At 40.4% G+C, this 22,288-nt stretch overlaps 1 long non-coding RNA gene across 3 annotated transcripts in view; it reads right to left on the bottom strand.

Annotated features, from left to right (window-relative positions):
* Window positions 1–17,657: 17,657 nt before the first annotated feature.
* LOC120443013 overlaps window positions 17,658–22,288 on the bottom strand; it is a 28,684-nt gene continuing 24,053 nt past the window's right edge. Inside the window, exon 3 of one of the 3 annotated variants that reach the window (XR_005615063.1) lies at window positions 17,658–17,715. This is a non-coding gene — a long non-coding RNA (uncharacterized LOC120443013). Of the gene's footprint in view, window positions 17,716–19,651; window positions 20,545–22,288 lie in introns of those variants that run through there. The other 2 variants (XR_005615062.1, XR_005615064.1) reach the window with 2 other exon arrangements.

Genomic DNA, 22,288 nt, shown 5'->3' with positions numbered 1-22,288 from the left:
TAACCTGTGCAGCTTATTGTAGCCTATTTTCAGTTTTAAATGTGACATTTTTATTTTTGCTTTCTAGGATAATAGTTTTGTATGGAAGGGTTTGGCTTTGTGCACTTTTATATGCTATGATCCAGTTTAATGTTAGTGCTAGTCACAAATTTCTTTCTAATTGAAGGCTGTCAAGTGAACAAAGGGGACAAATATCAGACCTAGGGGTGGCCCTATATGCCAATCTTCAAGATAACAGTGATATTTAAAAATGAAACATCAAATGAATCCATAACCTTTTAATAAAACGTAACAGCTCTTTGTTTATAGGTTTGGTAATGTAATGGACTCACTCTCCTTACTCATATTTTAAATGTAATTCACTGGAGAAAAAGAAACAAAACACACAGCTGACTGATTTTCACCGTATAATTTCACAAAATGAATTCTTTTTTTTTCACAATTTAATGGATGCACTAAAAAACAAACAAACCACAACCTAAAAATCCAAAATCATGTTTATTTGTGTGAACAGACTGGCCTGGGATTGGCTCAAATTACTGGCCTCAGTTATTCTTTCAGCTACCCCTGTCATCAGCACCCTCACACAGACCAGACTCACACTAGCATAGCAAACGTCTTGCAAACCTCTGACTTTTATTGTGAAATGAAATGTATTTGTTACGGAGACTAGTGCTGACACTTGGTTAAAAAAATATGATGGAAAAATTTATTTATTTTTTGGTTCATTTTCAGGCACAGCTGTTTCTCACCAGTAACATCAGTGAAACTAATAATAACATAAAAATCCAGAGGGTTGTATCTTTAAATTATGTGCCCAATTTTTTGGAAAAACCACCGTATTTCACCTTCCATATTTAACCTTTTTCACATTTTTCTTTATGTCTGGTTTACAGATTGTGTGTGACACCATTACAAATATAGATATGACTCTGCCACACAGCGATCTCATTATAACTCGCAGGTTTGGAGATTTGGTTTGCAAATTAGACACCGCACCACATGCATACAATCCAAGCATCCCCCACCCCGCTGTAAAAAGCCCCTGTCAATCAAAGCAACGTGAAAAAGGAACAGTGACATAATGGATGAGCACAAACAATAAAAGTGCTAATTACTGAGTCATTAATTATCTGGCAGCTTTACAATACGGCCCTTTGGATCAGAGAACTGAAAACAGTCGCTCTTATTACGCCTCTGCAAACAACTGAGCACTTGACCTTTTGAAATCAATGAAAGCAGCCTCGTTGGCATTTTGCAAAGCTGCCAAAAAAGGAAAAAATAAGTAGCTGCCCACACCTGTGGGAGCTCTGAGCAAGATGATTATTTATTGATAAACCAAAAACCATTAAAGCATGCGCGCACATGTGACACCTGTATATACAGGGAGTGCAGAATTATTAGGCAAGTTGTATTTTTGAGGAATAATTTTATTATTGAACAACAACCATGTTCTCAATGAACCCAAAAAACTCATTAATATCAAAGCTGAATGTTTTTGGAAGTAGTTTTAGTTTGTTTTTAGTTTTAGCTATTTTAGGGGATATCTGTGTGTGCAGGTGACTATTACTGTGCATAATTATTAGGCAACTTAACAAAAACAAATATATACCCATTTCAATTATTTATTTTTACCAGTGAAACCAATATAACATCTCCACATTCACAAATATACATTTCTGACATTCAAAAACAAAACAAAAACAAATCAGCGACCAATATAGCCACCTTTCTTTGCAAGGACACTCAAAAGCCTGCCATCCATGGATTCTGTCAGTGTTTTGATCTGTTCACCATCAACATTATGCAGCAGCAACCACAGCCTCCCAGACACTGTTCAGAGAGGTGTACTGTTTTCCCTCCTTGTAAATCTCACATTTGATGATGGACCACAGGTTCTCAATGGGGTTCAGATCAGGTGAACAAGGAGGCCATGTCATTAGTTTTTCTTCTTTTATACCCTTTCTTGCCAGCCACGCTGTGGAGTACTTGGACGCGTGTGATGGAGCATTGTCCTGCATGAAAATCATGTTTTTCTTGAAGGATGCAGACTTCTTCCTGTACCACTGCTTGAAGAAGGTGTCTTCCAGAAACTGGCAGTAGGACTGGGAGTTGAGCTTGACTCCATCCTCAACCCGAAAAGGCCCCACAAGCTCATCTTTGATGATACCAGCCCAAACCAGTACTCCACCTCCACCTTGCTGGCGCCTGAGTTGGACTGGAGCTCTCTGCCCTTTATCCAGCCACGGGCCCATCCATCTGGCCCATCAAGACTCACTCTCATTTCATCAGTCCATAAAACCATAGAAAAATCAGTCTTGAGATATTTCTTGGCCCAGTCTTGACGTTTCAGCTTGTGTGTCTTGTTCAGTGGTGGTCGTCTTTCAGCCTTTCTTACCTTGGCCATGTCTCTGAGTATTGCACACCTTGTGCTTTTGGGCACTCCAGTGATGTTGCAGCTCTGAAATATGGCCAAACTGGTGGCAAGTGGCATCTTGGCAGCTGCACGCTTGACTTTTCTCAGTTCATGGGCAGTTATTTTGCGCCTTGGTTTTTCCACACGCTTCTTGCGACCCTGTTGACTATTTTGAATGAAACGCTTGATTGTTCGATGATCACGCTTCAGAAGCTTTGCAATTTTAAGACTGCTGCATCCCTCTGCAAGATCTCTCACTATTTTTGACTTTTCTGAGCCTGTCAAGTCCTTCTTTTGACCCATTTTGCCAAAGGAAAGGAAGTTGCCTAATAATTATGCACACCTGATATAGGGTGTTGATGTCATTAGACCACACCCCTTCTCATTACAGAGATGCACATCACCTAATATGCTTAAATGGTAGTAGGCTTTCGAGCCTATACAGCTTGGAGTAAGACAACATGCATGAAGAGGATGATGTGGACAAAATACTCATTTGCCTAATAATTCTGCACTCCCTGTACAACATATGGGATGGCATATAAGGGCTCTTGATTGTTACAGTTACAGAGATGAACCTTTCATTTGAAAATGTAAGGATTAGTTAGATTGTATTTTTCACTTGTTTATTTTATATTATTTAGTATTCATGGTTTTTCTCCTTTCTTTTAAAGATGATACATTAAATTACCTTTATTATGAAAAGGCTCTATATCTTCTTACAAGACTTTAACAGAAGTTCTTTCTATATTCAGAACACATCTACAAAATGTGACACATTTCAGATGTTTTTCTGCCATTATATGCGCTATAATATCTGTTCATACAAAGATTTTCTATGGTTATATTTAAGTATTCAAAGCTAATTGTGAAGGCAGCATTATATTGTTGGTTAAGTACGTAATAGTTGCTTCATAGTAACCACTGATTTGAAGCAGAACGAGGATAAGATGGCTTTAATAAATCAACTAAAATCACAATCTTTTCCCAAACTTAAACTCTTGTTGCCTAAACCACATGACTAAAGGTGTAAACCATGAAACTGAGCCCTCCATCCACCCCATCACCTCAGTGTCACTTTTGTGTGTTACATAAGTTTTAATTTCTTATGGTTGCACAAAAACAATCCACTAACAAACAAAAAACAAAAAAAGTTCACAAAAATTAATTAGGAAAACACTGTTAGTGTCCAAAGAGATAAGCAGTCATTTTAACTTGGCCACAAGTGTGGATGTGTTTTTACCTCAGTAACCCTGACCGTCCTGTTAAGTTAGGTAAGGGGTAAAGGAAATGAATGTAGGAATGCATGTCTGGATTGACGTATGGACAATTAGTGAAAAACTGATAACTGAGATAAAAACACATTTACCTGCACCTTTGAATTTCTTCCACATACGAACTTGTTTGTGGCGTTTGTTATAAAGAACAGGGAGCTGGTCGCAGGCCTAATTAATTAGTCTGGACTTTGCAGTAACTGTCATTGCCTTCTGAACTCTAGCCGCTCCAGTTGTGCCAGCCAGAGAATGCAAATCTACAAATCCTTATCCTGTTGTACAATTTAACAAATGACTTAACAAATGTCACTTAGCAGAATAAAAAGCCTTTGCTTGCCACAGGCCATGATTTATCATGAATAAAACATGGATCGACCCCTTCGACGCCTTAATATTAAGTGAGAATATCCCCTCCTTTGAGGGGCTTACATTATAATTTTTTTCTCATTACAGTACAATGGCAAACAAAGGCAGTTGCTTATTAGCCCGTTTGAGCTGAAATCTGCCTTGTTTAATAGCCAATATATGCATAATTCTGCCCGGAGCGTCTTCACTGCATAAATTTCAAATATCTAGATTTCTTTGTGAGGCTTTGTGTTCGGGTGTGATAAGAAAAGCTGTTTTTCTCATGATCGCCCCCAAGCTTCAGACGTGATTTGACAGAAAAATAAAGACATTGTGGCTGCAAGATGACAGAAACCACAGTAAAGCTCATAAGTGTTACTCTAGGTATGCAAAGGGATACATATCTATGCCCTAAACCATCCTCTCATATAAAATGACAATACAGCTATAGATGCTGACATCTAAAATCTATACCTGTATAAATTATTTTATATAGTTTTTATTTTTTTGCACCCTGTGATGTCATTTGGTAGCCTTGGTAGCTGGGGATCGGTCCACCAGGGCCTCTGCTCCTGGCCGCCGCCCAGCACACAATGTACCCGGCCCCTATGGCCCCTCCTGTGGGTGGTGGGCCTGCAGGGGGATAGGCCCATGTCCCTGTTTCAGGCTGTGCCCGGCCGGCCACCAGACGCTCGCCCTCGGGCACCCTCCCCGGGCCTGGCTCCAGGGCGGGGCCCCGGTAACCCCATCCCAGGCAGTGTGAACTGTTCCCTTGATATTTTACTCATAGGGGGCTTCTGAATTGCTCTTTGTCTGGTCCCTCACCCAGGACCAATTTGCCATGGGAGACCCTACCAGGGTGCAAAACCCAGAGACAACATAGGGGATACACAAACCCCTCCACCACATTAAGGTAGCGATTTCGGGAGGGAGGAGTCCCCACCGGGCGGAGGCCCCGGGGTAGACCCAGGACACGCTGCAGAACGTCTTGGTGCTCCCCCCGACAAGCTGGAGGAGGTGGCCGGGGAGAGGGAGGTCTGGGCTTCTCTGCTTAGGCTGCTGCCCCCGCGACCCGGCCCAGATAAGCAGAAGAAGATGGATGGATGTAATGTCATTTCATTTTTCTATAAATATAACGCACCAAATGATTTAGTCAGAATAGCTAAATGAATAGCTTCATCAGCTATTCCTCATGTTTTACTGAGTAAATCTAGTTACATTAAGATGAGATTTGTTGCTAAAAAAAATTTTTTCTTTCTCATTATTATTATTATTATTATTATTATTATTATTATTATTATTATTATTATTATTATTATGTGGGTCAGGATCTTATCACAGAACACTACAGCAAATATACCAGATAACGAATCAGGCTAATTTAAGACTATATTTTCAAGCACTTTTTCCATTTTGCATTTCTCAAATGTAAAGCAAAAAAGGGTTAATCATTTTCTCACTCAAGTGACAAAACCAGGAGATGATGCTTGGAGCCTCCTCCCCATAATGTCAGCTAATATGAGAGCTTATGGATCACTGCCTAAACTCATTAGCCTCACTGTTTCTACCACCACTGTGCTCATAAAGGTGTCTGATGCAGGCTTCAGTTTCAGTCATTATCAGAGCGCACAAGTCTGGTGTTATAGAAAACTGTGCAGCTTTGTAAGCCCAGGGTTCGACTTTGTTCTACATTTTTTGTCTGGCTTTTTAGGAGCAGTTGGAAATAGTGCAAACAAACTTCTGCTTTTGGTTTGTCACAGGCTCTCAGCAGCCATGTTGATCCTGGTATTAAAATGAAAACCCCTGCATGCTTCTATACGCTGATGATTTTCCCTTTTTGGAAAAACATGACATGCAAATGTCCTTGTTTTCATTCCATCTCCTTTGTAGGCCTCTAGGAAACTGTTTTCATTTTGTGAGGATAAGGAGGAACATTTGCACAAATAAAAATATCCATAAAGACAAAATATATTAAAAACAGACAACGTTTTGTTTGACAGTGGATCTGTTCCAGTTTGACTTTGTTGTTAATGCTAGAAATTTGGCTGAATTTAACATGGAAAAACTTTAATTAATGCAGTTTTAACTACATCACTTTGCAAAATATTTGCATGCAGAAATGAGTACAAAAATGTGTTTTTTAAAAAACTGTCCAGCATAAACAGCCAGTAGTAAGCAGATGAAAGTATGCCTGACTGTGTGACTCCGAAATCCTGTTGTACAATTTGTCTGAGCTGAAAACAAGTTATATAAGCTTTTATTGAGCCAACATTTGTAAATGAACTTCTTGTGTTCAGTCATATTCATGCAGCCAACCTACACCGCCTCTAAAGTCAAGCTTGAATAAGATAACCCTCCTTATTGGGGTTAATCAGCTTAAACTGTTCTCTGCAGCTCTGTGCAGCCTCCCTCCCCTGACAGGTTGGAAAGTCACTAAGCCAATTTCATTTCCTCTTGGATTACTGGATTTGGAGAGAAGGGAGTGGAGGCAAAAGGGAGAAAATCTGCATACTTACCAAAGTAGTAATGTGGACCCTCTGTCACACGGGAGGCTAACAGGGGGAAAGGCGATTTACTGTTTGTCGAGTGTGTGAGGTGCATTTTTCAGCCTTAAAGGCACACAGAGAGCAACTATTCCCTAATGTGAAAGAAATCTAGTCAGTCGGAGTTGTTTGTAAGTATCCCACTGAAAGCAGCAGTTTACCACCTTTTGGACTTGTGACCCCTTGAGATGAAAGCCTACGGGATACGACCCAACGGCTGACAGCAATTGAAAGTGTTAGAAAGTTTGATTCCAAGGATTTTAATAGGATTATATAAACTGTATTTGTTGTAAGGACAAAAACAAGCTTCAAATAATATTGCTGTTCTTTTTTTTTAACCATTTAATTATTTAATCGTCTTTTCATCTCCTTAGATTTATAACCAGTTGTTCCAAAGTTTGAATTTAGAAACTAATGTATCTAGCAGCGCTCAAAGAGTGAATGATGTCAGTTTTAACAGAGTCACAAACAATCTCAGTCCACTTCTTCATTCAAAAGCTACCAGACCTTTAATGATATCTCAGTTAGCCATCTCCTTGTTTGGTCAGAGATAATACTCCAAAGGTCGTGGGTCAGATTTGGTCTTTGTCTTCATGCTGGAAGGTTAAGTGGAAGGAAAAGGCTTTAAGGACTCAGAGTCAAAACATCCAACTTCAGCTTTTCATCAAAGCAATCGAGTCCACGAGTCACCGCACAAATATCCGCAGAGGAAGATCGCTTCAGCAGTACACGTCAGTCAGTACGAGTCTAGTTCCTGAAATGCAAAATATTCAGCTATGTTTAATTGTATTTGTAAAGGAATGTCTCCACACATTTTTTTGGGGTTTTAGGATGTATGTCAAAATAAATGCTGGTAAAATAAAAAGGTTAAAGGAGACATATGCACCCATTTCTTTTTTTAACAGCTTTTTCATCAGCTTTGAAAACACAGTTATTCGTCATTGGCCTGGATTGTTTTACTAAGAAAGTCAGTAACTCTATACACGCCACATCAGGCCATTGATATTAGATTTCAAACATAATATAAATAGCTTTACTCTGAATCTCACATCTGTGGGTTCAAACAGTCCTGTTTCTTTCATCTAAAACTGCCAAAATCTGACATAACAAGCAGTATGTCAATCCTAGTCATTTTCTTCCATCTACACTACAACAGCATAACTCACTTCTTGCTTGGAGTCATCAGGACGCAGCAGCTAAGGTACTAACAAAAACCATTCTTTCAGTGGCTTCCAGTAAAATACAGAACTAACTAATTTTAAGATTCAGAGCTGTGCATGAACAGACTCCTGCTTGTACAGCAGAACTCATAAGACCTTGTTCCAGCAATCAGTGCTTCTTATCATCAAATCAAGCCCTGTTGTCATATTTGAAATCCAGAGCCGACCACATTTATGAGGCTGCGCTGCTTAGACTTCAGACAAACAACCATTCCCGCTCACATACACAGCGAAAGCCAATTAACAATCACAAACTAACCTAACATGCAGCTTTTTGGATAGTATGAGGAAAACTCAAAACCAGGCAGGTAACTGTTATTAATCAATTATTAACTTGAATTGCAGCTCAACTAAATGCACTGTTAAAAAGAGAAGTTTTTAAGATTTCAGTAGATGCACAATGTCTCCAGAGTCAGGGGGGTAACGTGTCACATCATCATCATCGTCACAATACAGCAGACACAACCTTCATCGTCACCCCTTACACGACAAATGAATGTTCCATGAAGCGCTGTTGCTATTTTCATCCTTCTCTTTAAGGGGAGAGTGGTCACCACTTGAAGCAGCACTTGTAGTGTTAATCTGGGCGATAACATCCAGAACATACACTTCCTTCCCTTAGTTCAAAGTATGTAGAGGTTATCGCTGCTTTTCATGTATGTGTTTGAGTAGGTGTTCATTCACATGCAATGAATGCAATATTCCCTAGACCCTCATCCTCACCTTAGCCATTACAACTAAGTTACAAGCCCCAAGTGTTAGCCAATGCTAGCCTTCTATTTAACCGTTTGAGGGTCCTTTGGAGAAACGTGAAAAAGTTAGAACAGAACAAATTACTCACTTTCCTAAAAAAACTACTCACTCGGATTTCTACATCTCAGACTGGATCTCACAAAGATATCTGTAAGAGTGCACGCACGCACACATAAAAGAAGTACGAGCCTGGCTTCAGGCCAATGTCCAGGCCGTGACTAATAATCACAAGACCAGCAGGCCATGAGACTTGTTTGCAAGGAGCTAACCGTTCAGCACAAACACATCCAAACACGTTCCCCCTCTGAGCCAGTTAATTTCATCCCTGTGGCTCAGTGTTTATCTGTGTGTGGATATCTGCGAGAAGAGACGTGATGCCTGCTATGACAAGGTTACGTAACATCTGCAGGCATGTGTGTGTGACACTGCCCAGCCTAATGCCAGCAGAAGGTTAGCAGACAACTTGGTTGTGCAACACGTCTGTGATCTTCGCTTGATTCATGGCACCCTGTCAGAAAACTGAAGCAAGACGTAAAGTCAAAGCTTTCATAAAGCCCGAGCAAGAATTCAATGAAGGAAAATGCTTTTTAAGATAACATTCGGATGTGTGCACACAGGCGTTACATCGAAGACAAGAGCAGGAAGTAGGAGAAAAAGAACAACATTATTACAGCATGATTTCAACAGAGAGGGGAGTTATCCGCATGGGCAAAGCAACTGTGTTTGTTCAGCATTTCTTAGCATATTTTACACAAAGTTATTTGTGTTTTTTAAGCTGTATGAAGAGATTGAAGAGATTTGGGGCTGCATACAGCTTTGTCTTGCACCTGGAGAGTAGTGAGACTATTTCTTTCTTTAATTTTTGGTGATTTAGCTGCCTACTCATCATGGTGTTTTTAAATTAATGACAGGGCGGGGGTTGGGGGTGGGGGGGTAGTTTTAGAACTACTGGAGGGTTCTAATAATAAAATAAATAAATAGTTCGTGCATCCCTCATTTTAAAAGGGGGAAGCACTTGTACTTAAAATCTTTATGAACATCTGCCATCAGCATAATTAATTCACCAAAGGGCACTTCGGTGCCATGTGGAGGCCGGTCACTAATACAGCCTGGGTCAGCAGTTTAATTCCCACTGGGACCACCCGTGTTAAATGTCACTGCTCGTGGTACTGTCTGGTGTTTTTAGAATAATCCACCCTCCAACTGGTACTAATCACATATGGGCTCTAACCGGATTACATGTTCCATTTGACTGCAATTTAAGTGACGTGTCAAAAAAATTTATTCTCACAAGTATTTTTAGACAAATCTGTTTCTGTGTGCTGCTGAACCAGAGAGATCTTAGTTCGGCCTGTTTGGATCACAGTTAACCACACTGTGAACCACAGTAGATGTAGAATAGGTGTTCACGTGTTTTTAAAAACACAATCTACAAATAAATATTTCCACGCAGCACTAAATACTAGATGGCTGGAAATGTAAGAGCAGCAGTCTATGCAATATATGCAACTTTGAAACAATGAAGTTGTTTATTCTAATCCACCTTAACAACAGGGAAATTAGACTTTTCTGTCTAAGATGGATTATGAATAACACAAAAGTTATTTCACTTATTATTTCACTTTTTTTTTTTTGCTTTTCTTGTGTTGAAATAAAGTAAAATAACATTTTGAAACTGAGCGTTTAGAGCTTTCTGAAGCCTGCTGAGCTTCTGGGCTCGCAGGGATTACTTGTACATCCACTGACCTCATTATTTGAAACTTTGGAGATGTTTATTATGATCATCCACGAGTTCCAGCAGTTACTCAGAAAATACAGGAGCTACAGTCTCCTGGTCAAAAACAAGCTGTGTTTGTAAACCACCAAATCTCCTCCTCCTTCCTACCGTGGATGTTGTTACTCTTCCTGAAAGCATCCCTGTATTGTATGCAGCTTCAGGAACCCTTAAATGAGTTCTTTGAGATGACAGCAACAAACAACCGTTTGTCTCAACATGAATTAGACCCCCAGGTACTGAGCTTTAATAAACTCAAAGAGGATTCCTTGTTGTTGTTATTCCTGCTGCTAGCTTCTTCTTACACGGACACAAACGGTTAAAGAGAAAAGATACAGCACTCTGGTTTTGGCTCAGATACACTTTCCCAGCAGTGGGTTGCTGATGTTGGAGGAAGATCAGAACTCTGAAGGAACACACTTTGGCTTCTGATTTATTTGAGGAAAATGTTTATGTAACTGGTGCCCTTATATAACCCGTCTGTATTTTAGCATACACACATCACTCATGTGGCATGTTCTTATCATAGTTTTCTCAGTAAGGTTTAGAGCCACAGTCAGAGGCTCCAGTGTGCCCCACTGGATGGCTTTGCAAAATGCCAAAAGAGAAGAGAAGACAGTAGCAATATTTAAAATGCACTCATATTCCATTAGGAAGTCAAATGCTGCCACTGTAGCTTTGCAATGTATATGCAATGTTGTCAGACTGATAAAATGTGGAAAACCTGAGACATTTCACTAAAATTGCACTTGTCATCTGGCTGTTCATCATTTATTTTATACATTGATGTTTCAGTTGATGTGAATGTCCTGAAAATGTACCCGTACTCATCACTAAAGCAAAGATATTTTTAAAAATACATTATGCAGCAAAGCTTGCGATCGCATTGGGCTGGTCCAGTGGTCCGTGAGCTAAAACTGTTTGGCCTCCATGGTTTGGAGCTGTGTAATGGATCATGTGGGTTTGCGACAAGCAAAAGTCCATAAAGATTATGCCACTGTCAAATAATCCCTGTAGGTGATCCGAGATGAGTTCAGAGTCTGCTGGGAAGCGTTTGTTGCTGACTGTTGACAAAAGAAAAAAAATGCTCACACAAGGATCAGTTAAATGGCTAAATTTCACATTAGTGAAACAATGACTGTTTACATTATGTGGAAACCGATTGTGGCGTAGCTCCACCAGAACGGAGCACCCCCAGAAGCAACATTACTTGCAATATGAAGCATTAGCATTCCTAATGTGGCAATAAATAACATAAGAAAAGCATTAAATGAAATTAAATTCTAATGTCATCATTTACATTGTGTGCATGATCTTCCTGGATGACTTACTAATGCATTTAACGTGATTAATCTCGACATGTCAGCTTTTGTTTTGTTTCTTTAATCAAGGCCTCAAAGTCAAGCTCTGCTGGTCTCAGTGCTTCCCACAAGAGCTGACGGCTCAGCTGATACCTTTCTATGCATCAAATAGGTAACTCTAATATATTGTGCACTATTTAAGCTGCTTCAGCCTGTATACAGCAGCCCTGCATCTTGCAGGTCAGCTCCGCCTTACATGCTCTGTGTGACTTTATCAATGCCTGACTTGAGTTTTCCTGCTGCTCTTCCTGCCTTGTGATTTCCACATGCATGTGGAATGGCAGGGATATCCCAGAAGGGAGTCAGACTGCCAAATATAAATTACTGCAGATGGAAATAATCTTTTTAATATAGCAATCCTGACTAAAATGTATCATCACTCCTGGCCTTTTTCCACCCCTTGGTATGTTATAATTATTGTGGGGGATGACGAATCAGTAGTTTTCAGTACCTTGTCTGTCAGTGTCTCATCTCTCGATGAGCATCAGGTGAACACTTTACCACACCACATGCGAGGCAGGCGTCTCCTTTTTGTCAGCTACAATAGCAAAACAAAGGACTCATTTAAAAGAAAATATTTTAAAAAATAAATAAATTCATCCATCCATTTCCTATAGCTTATCCAGTACCAGCTCACAGGGGAAGCAGTCTAAGCTGAGATACTCTCTCCACTGCCACCAGTTCCAGTTCTTCCAGGGGATACCCCGAGCCAGCCAAGAGACATAATCTCTTCAGCGTGTCCTGGGTCTACCCCGGGGGTCTGATGTTGGTCGGACATGCCCGAACCATCTAAACCAGCTGATTTCAATTCAGAGGATCAGCTCTACTCTGATCCCCCCCTGAGTAACTGAGCACCTCACTCTGTCACTAAGGTTGAGCCTGGATGTAGTTTGCTCATTTCAGCCACTTGTATCTGCAGTCTTATTCTTTTGGACACTACACAGAGCCCATAGCCAGAGGTAAAGGCATAAATTCAACCAGTAAATCAACCTTGTTTCCAATCTTTCTCTACGAGCTCAGATCTTGTCTTTGGATTTTCAACTATAAGTAAAAAACAAGATATTAGGGTTGTGTGACAGTGTGATCACTCCTCCATATTACACGACAGACCCAAAGCACCAGTGAGAAGTCTCTCAGAGAAATTATTCACTCACTACTACTCCGCTCACCACTAAAATCCGCCTTCATTAAAATTCACAGTACTTCTTTTTGAGTGAGCATCCTGCTTTCGTTGTCATGGGATACCCATTCCTATTAACGGTCAAAGGCTCCCAATCCATTATAAGCCATTTGATGCCGTTTTATTCATCTCGTTATTCACTTTTAATTAAAAATAAAGAGCTACACGACTGACTGCAGTAAATTATCTGTCATTAAATTACAGCAGTCATCATGTTGATGGCAGTAACATCAAAGACTTATTTGTGCTAGGCTCCATGTTAGTGGGCAATTTGCTTTGATTTTACATGCACCTTGAGACAAAACATCAAGATGCTGAAAGCCAGAGAAAATTTTGACAGAAAGGCGGAGAAATGAACTCAGCTGAGCTTTATTTACCAAGCACATTCCATTCAAATATGTGGGTAAAGTAAGTCTTTTCTTACTTTACCACACAAAATGACCATCTTTGCACTGGTTGGCATCCTCAGTTCACCTATAGAGGCCCGTGATCAGAGTCAGTCACAGCTGCGAGTTGGATTTATTCAGTATACAATAATGAGTACAATGTGCATGAAGGGTAAAATAAAATCAATTAGGATTTAGGCACAATTCTGGCTTTATTATTAGATTAATCCCACAAAGCTGTGGTGGTATCATAGCGTCTGTCTTCTCTGGCTGACTGTCCCACTGAGAGTGCCATTGTTCAGCATGCAAAAGATTTGCATAATCCCCAGCCAGCCCCCGCCCCACCTGTGCCTTCCCACAAGTGAGGTCACTCTGAAATCCAAAGATTTCAGTGGGACAGAAACGGAAAGAGGGGAAATGAAACCTGAGTGGATTATCCTGCTACAAATTCAGCCTGGAATTGTCAAATGCAGTTCTCAGCAGTTTAGCTTGTGAACCTTAAAAAGTCACATTAGTGACCCTCAAAACACTTCACATCTCTCTTCATGTGTTCGTGTCCATTAGGCATATCCAGCTCTTCCAGGGGAAACTCCAAGAGACATTATCTGAGGTTCAAACTGAGACTGAGAAATTCCTTGATGCCAGGATTAAATTATTTTGTCACGGTGCTGGCTCTGTGACCCAGTGTTTTGTGTTTTGAATTATTTATACTCTGGATTTCATTGTTATTTATAGTTTCTAGTCTCTTGGTTTCGGCCTCTGTTCCTTGTGTGACGTCTAATCAAGTTATGTTTTCATGTCGGTGCTTCTCATTGTTTTAGTGTCAAGTCTGCGCCTGTCTCCCGTTTCCTGTTCTACTTTGACGGTCTCGTGTGCTGTGTTAGTTTGTCCCGCGGTCTCATTGTGTGCGATTTCTCCCAGCTGTGTCTCATTCCCTCATTATCCCTCTGTTTGTTGCTGGATTGTCTGTGTTTCTCTGACTGTCTTTCCCATGTCCAGGTCTCCATGTCCCAGGTTTTTGGTTTCTTTATACTTGTTTCTAGTTTCCTCCCAGTTTAAGTTTTGTCACCTTCTGCTTTTGTTTGCATTCTGTCCCTGCGGCACATTTCAAAACCTGTGACAGATTTTGATGTTTTGTCCTCTCTTTGCTACATATCAGGTTGAATGCTGCATGCACATCTGTGCATCCACTTATCCTATCAATGGGGTATGCTAAAATTACCTAATTATAGCATATGAAAGGTTATCTAAAGTATTAAATGAGTTTGTCCCAATAGTATGTATTTTGATAACGAGTAAGCAGCTGTTGCCGTGGCGTCAACAGACCTTAGAGGGGAGGTAAATTTATGCTGTGAGTATTGTGAGGCCTTGGACTGGGAGTAAAACAAAAACAAATATGGCAGCTTGTAACTTTTAATTTTACTGCAGCAAACTTCATTCACTCATGCACCCTGGAGCAAAAAGAAATAAACAGTTCATCCTAAAAGAATATAAAATGTACAACAATCGCAACACAGACTCTGGAATCAACACGGTAGCATCTAACAGGTTTGGAGGACTTTATTGACCACAGTTAATATACAGGGTGGGCCATTTATATGGATACACCGTAATAAAATGGGAATGGTTGGTGATATTAAAGTCCTGTTTGTGGCACATTAGTATATGTGAGGGGGCAAACTCCTCAAGATGGGTGGTGACCATGGTGGCCATTTAGAAGTCGGCCATCTTGGATACAACTTTTGTTTTTTCAGTAGGAAGAGGGCCATGTGACACATCAAACTTATTGGTGATGTTACAAGAAAAACAATGGTGTGCTTGGTTTCAACGTAACTTTATTCTTTCATGAGTTATTTACAAGTTTCTCTTTGTTCACAGCCATTGACATGTCGAAGAGGTTAACACGTGAGGAGCGAATCGAAATTGTGTTGATATCTGGTGAACGCAGTAACCGGGTCATTGCAGCAGATTTCAATGCAAGACACCCTACGAGACCACCCATCTCCCATGCTACAGTTTCATGAAACTGGTTCAGTGTTGGATTTGCCAAAATGTGGACGCAAGAAAACTGTCACTAATGAAGAAACATCAGTGGCTGTCCTAGCTTCATTCAGCAAGAGCCCACAGCGTAGCACTCGCCGCATGTCACTGGAGAGTGGCATTAGTCGAATATCCTTCGCGGATATTAGCTACTCACAAATGGCACCCTTACAAACTCCAGCTACTGCAGCATCTCAACGAGGATGACCCAGATTGGCGCACAGAATTTGCAGAATGGGCAAAACAAAAACTGGAACAGGACCCTCAGTTCACGCAGAAGATTTTGTTCAGTGATGAGGCAAACTTTTATGTGAATGGTGAAGTTAACAAACAAAACCACCGCTACTGGTCTGACACTAACCCACATTGGATGGATCCTCCAAGACTGTTGGAACAACAAAAGTGATGGTTTGGTGTGGTATATGGGGTACAACGATAGTGGGTCCATTCTTCATCAATGGAAACCTCAAGGCCACTGGATATTTGAAATTGCTACATGATGATGTGTTTCCCTCTTTATGCACTGAAGCTGGCACGTTCCTTGAGTTTTTCCAGCAAGATGGTGCACCACCACATTATGGGCACCAGGTCCGAGCATTCCTAGATGAACAGTTTCCTGGAAAGTGGATTGGTCGTCGAGGCCAGTTGAATGGCCCCTCAAGGTCTCCCGATCTGACCCCTTAGACTTTTATCTTTGGGGTCATCTGAAGGCAACTGTCTATGGTGTGAAGATACGAGATGTGCAGCACCTGAAACTACAGATACTGGATGCCTGTGCTGGCATTTCTCCTGCGGTGTTGCTATCAGGGTGTGAAGAGTGGGAGAAGAGGGTTGCATTGACAATCCAACACAATGGGCAGCACATTGAACACATTTTATAAGTGGTCAGAAACTTGTAAATAACTCATGAAATAATAAAGTTACGTTGAAACCAAGAACACCATTGTTTTTCTTGTAACATCACCAATAAGTTTGATGTGTCACATGGCCCTCTTCCTATTGAAAAAACAAAAGTTGTATCCAAGATGGCTGACTTCTAAATGGCCACCATGGTCACCACCCATCTTGAGGAGTTTGCCCCCTCACATATACTAATGTGCCACAAACAGGACTTTAATATCACCAACCATTCCCATTTTATTACGGTGTATCCATATAAATGGCCCACCCTGTAGATTACAAATGTGACACAATGCAACAAAGCTCAGTGTCATCACTGATCTACAGAGCACCAAAAAAAAAAAAAAAGTTTAGTCTCTTAATCCAGAGAGAATGGTAAAAGACGGAAACACAGCTCAAACTTTCCTTAAACACCTTCAAAAGCATCAACTGAGCCATGTTGTTCATGACTGTATACTTTTGTCATCCCCAAAAGCTCCTTTAACCACAGCAGTTATGTTACAGGGACATTAACATATTTGTTCAACCTGGGAAAGAAAAAAGAAAAAAACTTGAACCAGGATCTGAATGAAGACTGAAGAGTTCTTTGTTCCTCAGAGCAGCTGAAAGACTTGGCCACATTCCCCCAAACCAAGTGCCACCAAACATCAATAATCCAGTCTGGCATTGGACCAGCTCTGACTCTTCACAGTATCAAAGGGTTTAAACAGTTTTTCATGATCAGGCGCTCCAATACCTGTGAATCAACACTAGACCCCCCACCCACCTGCTGCAGCCCATTACTTAAAGGCTGAGAAAGGCCTCCAGACAGAGCGGGGGATCCTGCTTGATGGTCACAGTGCACATGGGCGCTTTGTACACAGGGCAGAAAGGGAAGCTTTTATTGTTTTCTGATAGATGGGTAATGGATGAATCCATAAATCTGTCGGCTTCATTTGGTGCTGCTGAGCTAAGTAATTAAATAACTCATGTGCCAGTTGGCACAGGACACCACAGACTCCCCGCCTCTGATAGATATAGCCAGGCAAACAACCGCGCGCCGTAATCATTTCTTTTGTTGCAGCTTAATTGGTTTTCTGAGGTATTTGCCATTGCAATTTGCATTATACGACAAGAGTGAGATCAAGGAAGTCTTTGTATTTCCAAAAAACACGGTATCATCAACAAAGAGACAAGATTCTTGCCATCTGCCAGACACGGGACTGCCTGAATGGTTTTATTTTTTTAAATGTAATAATACGAACAAAAAAAATCATATTCCACCATATTTAGAGGCTAAGGCAACTCTGAAACAATGTTTTAAAAAGGGCACACACAAGCACACGTCTGCACACACACTCAGACATCTGCTGCTGCTTTTTGGGAATTCTTTAAATCAGGAATTTTCAGTTTAAAGAAAAACCACACGCACATCCTCCTTTGCAGGCATCATCATTTAGCTGCTTGAAGATGATATAAAGGTGACTTACCAGTCTGTTGTCCAGCACTGCTCTCTCCTTAGATAATGTCCCAAAAAAGGTTGGCTGGAAAGAAGAAAGAGATTTGAATGTTTATTTTTTTCACTTTCATGGGAACTTTTTGACTGAACTTTGTGTTTACATCTCTGCTACTCCTGGTCTTGTAGCTCAGTTTATTAATGACATATTATCATTATTATTATTAACCAGTAAGTCTTTAATCCACAATGGGAACACTTTATAGTGACTGGTCTTCTTCAACACTATAAGTCATATTATCAGCCTTCCAAATAACGGTCTCTGCAGTCTCAAACACATCTGCCCGACACAACTGAGGGAACAAGGTAAAACAAATAAATCGTTGGCACAAAGCAGCGTGAGCTCAAACCTGCTGAGCTGCAGGTATCGTAGCCAGAGCAAACCAAGGGCACGGGGGAAAATAATGATGCTAATAAAAAATCCAAATTTATTACAGTGGGACAGGTGCCTTTGCTGAGAGTAATGGTAGTCATCTGCGTTTAATGTGGATCTGAATGTGGGCGGCACGTACGGGCTAATTAAACCCGCAGCTTTAAATACAGAAAGAGCCAACAGAGCAGAATAAAGTGCTTTCCTTTGCAAGTCAGATGATGACCCGACGCTGAACAAGGAGAGCCACAACTCAGGGTGTTCCTTCGAGCAGATATAATCTCTACACTCACACACACTCACACACACTCACACACAAAAACAAAAACATGTGGATTACAAGGAACAGGCGAGCTCTCCTAGCCAAGGATATAATTAACCGTGTTTGTCCTGGCATTCACACGCAACGAGATGAGACAATAGACAAATATTTCCTTTCTGTTTACATTGAGGAATTATGGAGCGCAAACACAAGTGATTTTACAGTCTGTTGATTGAGCTCTCTTGTAATTTGCCTCCAAAAATGTGAATTTTACAAATAAAGAAAACCCCGTGCTAGAAAAAAAAACACATTATGCCACCATTTTATTTTTAATAGGGATTGCTGTACACCTTAAACACACTGAACTAGAATGCCACAGAGCCCTGGGTAGAAACCAGCACTCAAAGTTTCAAACCTTCCTTTTCGTTTTTCAATCAAAGTGAAAAATAACTAAAAATGGCCCTGCAGTGCCCGTTTACTATCAGGGTGGGCATTCACTCAACTTTATTCTCCTCAAGTTGAACACTGGCAGGATTTCTGGGTAAAAGCCTGCAGCTGCATGCTGTTGCATAACACAGCCCTATTAGCCAACCTGTTTCCCTGTGACACAGAAACAGGAAATCAATGGGAAAGGCCACTTTGATGTTTGATTGCATGTGCTGTTGCAAGAAACCTTAAGCACTAAATGCTAGTTTCAACCATATCGTGTAGAGTTAAAAAAATAGGAAATGATCTCATTGCAGGAAATGACTTGTTTGATGCTATAATAATATACAGAGAAAATCCTCTTAACCCATATTAGCGAAAAAGGGATTTAACTGATAAAATCCTGGAGGTTGGGAGCCGTTTGCATTATCAGGCCAGAGGATCAAGAGACGTGTTTCACTAATTCTGAAGATAACCTCCTTTTACCATATGAGGCAACGTACAGAAGAGTTTGTTGGCATGAGCATTTCCCAAACTCAGACGACAGTTCAGTGATGGTGGCGTCCTGCTTTGGCTGAGGACATTTGTCTCAACGTGACGATTGTAATCTGAGATCTTTCTGACATTTTGTTGTGCCAACGTAACACTGTAGCTGTTCCCCAATATCACTTATCCTTATTAGTTATGAAGACAGGCTAAGGGTGGGTTCTATGAATCATTTATGGGTTGGTGCAGAGATTAATTGAAATGAAAGAACAGATTGTGGAAACAGTCATTAGCTCAGTGTGCTTTTTAGGAATTATGTAGGGGAAAGCAGTGAACGTGTCACGGCGGGGTGCGCCGGTGTGATGATGAGGTGGACCCAGGAGCAGACACGGTGGGAGACCAGGTTTCAAAACAAGGCGAGCCTTTATTTGGCTGATACATGAATAAATCAAACAAAAACGATAACCAAGACTAGACTATGAACTAAACTATTATTTTAACTATGACTGTGACCTTGACTATGATTAACATGGGGGTTACATAGGCAGACGACCTGACAACGAACAGTAAGAGACAAAATACACACATGAGGTGATCAGGGCCAAACATGGGGAAACAGCTGACACAAACAAATCATAATGACACCACAGGGGAAGTGGAAGACTTTCAAAATAAACAGGAAACATGACGGGACGCAGACGTGACCCGAACTTGACGACATGAAGACTCGCAGACATAAAACATGACAGATAAGACACACTCGACAACAAGGCGAACTTTAACTAAATGAAAATGAGCGAAGAACTATAACTAGGCAACCTCGGAGCTAAAGACGACTAAATGAACCAAAACATAAACAACGAATATCAAAATACAATGAAACAAAAACACATAAACATTAAGACCAACTTCAACTGTGGATAAAAATGCAAAGCAGCTTCAGGTGGGCGGGGGGATTATCATTCAGCAAACCTTTTTCCAGCAATTCAACATCATCCAGCATTGTTTAGCTGCTTAAATGCAGAATCACATACTAGTAGATTACTTTGTGACAGGGTGAGGGTGGATATCTCTTCATCTTGTGAGTTGTAGTTGTGATTTGATCATATGTCACTGCTTCACTCTCACTCAGATGGTCGTAATAAACGTTTTAGCAGGACGCCCTGAATTCCTGCTAACTTAGCTCATCTTTACTTGGACGCTTCACAGCTGAAAGCTTTGACCACATCTGGTGTTGCCGATAGGTGTGGTCAGATGTGTGTTTCGGTGCATCTGTAATGATGTCCAGAAAAGCGTTGGAGTGAGACGTTAATCTACAGGATTACAGCAAAGGCAAGTTTTCAGAGCAAGTATTAATAAAAGGCCAGTTTAACCTGTTAGTTAGCAGAGGAAGCAATGCTAATATGCAAGCAATCGTTTTCATATTAACCTGTACAAACAAATCTAAAACACCTACACATTGGATAAAACATCAGAATGTGATGAATTCTGAATTGACTGCACAGTAAAATGAGAGATTGCGGTCACATGGGGCGGGGGTATCTAGAAGGACATCAACTGTAAGTTTAATGTAACAGAAGCCTGTGTGAAAATCTGAGTATCATTCAGGATTGTTTTAATGCTTCTGCTGAGGAATGATGGAAGATAGCAAGCAAAATGGGAGAAAGAAAGCACGAAAGGAAGAAAGAAACAACAAAGAAGAACAAAAATCAAACCCTGTTCTGCCACCTCACTCATTAGATAATTGCTTATGAGACTAAAACCTCAAAGTGGTGCTTCTACCTTTGACCTGTGACTTCTTTTACAAAGCAGGTGAAGATGAGACCAAAGGAAAAAGGAAAGCTGAGCTTTTATCTTGATTACAGGGTTGCCTGAACTAGAAGTGACCTGCTAAATGTGGACTTGTATGTTTACGATCAGAGACCTGGAGCTTTTGACCCAGCTGACCTCTACTGCCCATCCTAAATGATTAGTCCCACAAAGTATTCTGCTGCTGCTCTCCTGTCAAATGTTGTTGAACTAATTAATGAAAGATAGACAGAAATTTTTAAAATAATACATTAATCTGTCAGACTTTTCTAACTTAAAAATAATCATGTGTATACGTAAAGCTAATTATAGACAAGAGACCTCCACAGAAACTGCGGTTCTTCTAATACCAACTTCAGTCAGTCCCCATTTAACTAAGATGCTAAAATTTCCATCTTCAGCTATGAAATATACATGTTTACAGCCTGGTACAAAGTGTTAGCTGACCATCCTCTAATCTAAGAATAGTCACTTCTGGCTAAAGAAAAAGACACTTGCTAATGTTGTGGTATACCAATGGGTCAATGTCTTTTACCATCTTGGCAAACTATTTTTATTATTTTGTTTATTTTATTGATTTATTTTTTTGCACTGTTTTCTATGCCATTGTTGTTTTTTGGTTTTATGTTAGATCTATCACTCTGACAAGTAAACAAATAAAATCCAATACTTTTTACATTTGATTTATTATCATATTCGACTGGTTGTTGTAGAAAATAGATCAGACTACAGTTAGTGACAACAGGTCTGGTGATATTAGTCAAATGTTAACAGCTGATCCAAAAAGTACATGTCCATAAAAAGAAGCTGCTGTGCTCTGACAGGTGTTGTATAAGAACATTTGGAAGCCAAGCAGATGTAGTTCAGTGTTTGGACAGGAGGACGTTTCACTGCAAAGAAACTTCACCTTATGTAACACCAACAATCACAAAAAGGATCAGGCAGCTTCTGCCAGCGCAGATTAGCTCAAGTGAACACGCTGCAAAAAAATCTGCAAAAAAACCCCTCTGTATTGTGCACCACAATAAATCAGCTGCTGAACTCATCTCAGCTGATCTCTTTTATGTCGTCACATTTTCGGTTCTCGGTTGCTTGATACATTAACTAATTTCTGCCGTGTGAGTGATTTGTTACAAAAGTTGGTCAAAGTTTATGTAACTTCTGGACAGCTGCCCCTGCCCTAGTTTAAAAAGACTTCTTAGGGCTTGTGACTCAGTCTGTCACTCACCATGAATCAGGTCATGAGCG

This window comes from Oreochromis aureus, linkage group 12, assembly GCF_013358895.1.
Source record: "Oreochromis aureus strain Israel breed Guangdong linkage group 12, ZZ_aureus, whole genome shotgun sequence".
In the NCBI taxonomy this organism is placed as follows: domain Eukaryota; kingdom Metazoa; phylum Chordata; class Actinopteri; order Cichliformes; family Cichlidae; genus Oreochromis; species Oreochromis aureus.
The sequence above is the reverse complement of the archived record's forward strand: the minus strand, read 5'-3'. Positions and strand labels throughout refer to the sequence as shown.